General features: G+C 38.2%; 1 pseudogene; it reads right to left on the bottom strand.

Annotated features, from left to right (window-relative positions):
* Window positions 1-728: 728 nt before the first annotated feature.
* LOC102875131 lies at window positions 729-1076 on the bottom strand (annotated as a pseudogene).
* Between the last annotated feature and the right edge of the window lie 6 nt (window positions 1077-1082).

Here is a 1082-nt window from a genome sequence, read left to right on the forward strand (position 1 = left end):
GTTTGTGTATATAATTTTTACTACATTGAAGAAATTCCCCTCTAATCCTATTTCGTTGAGTGTTTTAATCAGGAAAGGGTGTTGGATTTTTTCAAAGGCCTTTCCTGCATCAATTGATAGGATCACGTAGTTCTTGTTCTTTACTTTGTTAATGTGATGAATTACATTGATTGTTTTTCTTATGTTGGACCATCCTTGCATACCTGTTATGAATCCCACTTGGTCATGGTGAATTTTTATGTACGTATGTATGTATGTATGTATCGTAGAATTCTATTGGCCAGGATTTTATTCAGGATTTTTGCATCAACGTTCATGAGAGATATTGGCCTATAGTTTTCTATTTTGGTGTTGTCTTTACCTGGCTTTGTTATCAAGAATATGTTTGCTTCATAGAATGAGTCTGGGAGAATTGCATTTTTTGGTATTTTCTGAAATAATTTATGTAGAATTGGTGACTGATTTTCTCTGAATGTTTGATAAAATTCACTTGTAAAACCATGTAGTCCAGGACTTTTTTGGGGTGGAAATTGTTTTATTACCTGTTCTACTTCTTCTTCCTCCTCCTCCTCCTCCTCCTCCTCCTCCTTCTTCTTCTTCTTCTTTTAATCCACCCTTTCCCTACTCCACCCACAACCCTTCCTACTTTTTTTTTTAAGGGTTTTACAGTTTATTAATCCTCTGGTGAAAAAGCCACAATCATCGAAGATCAAGTCAATGGAGACTGTTTATTCCTTCTTTTTGCCAGCTCCTACGTTGGCCTTCGCAGCCCCCCTGACTTTCTTCATCCTGTTCTTGCGCTCCTTGTGCTTATCCTCGAAGTCTTTTTCTTCTCATACAGACCATGTCGTGCAAGTCTGTGTTTGGGTTCATTTTTCTTCGCATAATCCAAGAAGTCATAAATCATGCCAAAGCCTGTAGTCTTGCCACCACCAAAGTGGGTTCTGAATCCAAACACAAAGATGACATCTGGTGTGGTACATTTTTGCTAGTTTTTCTCGGATTTCTGTTTTAGGAACTGTTGCCTTCCCAGGATGAAGAACATCAATAACCATTTGCTTCCGCTGCAGTAGTTGGTTGGT

Source organism: Elephantulus edwardii, unplaced genomic scaffold, assembly GCF_000299155.1.
Source record: "Elephantulus edwardii isolate Elephantulus edwardi_28Jun2011 unplaced genomic scaffold, EleEdw1.0 scaffold01469, whole genome shotgun sequence".
Classification (NCBI taxonomy): Eukaryota; Metazoa; Chordata; class Mammalia; order Macroscelidea; family Macroscelididae; genus Elephantulus; species Elephantulus edwardii.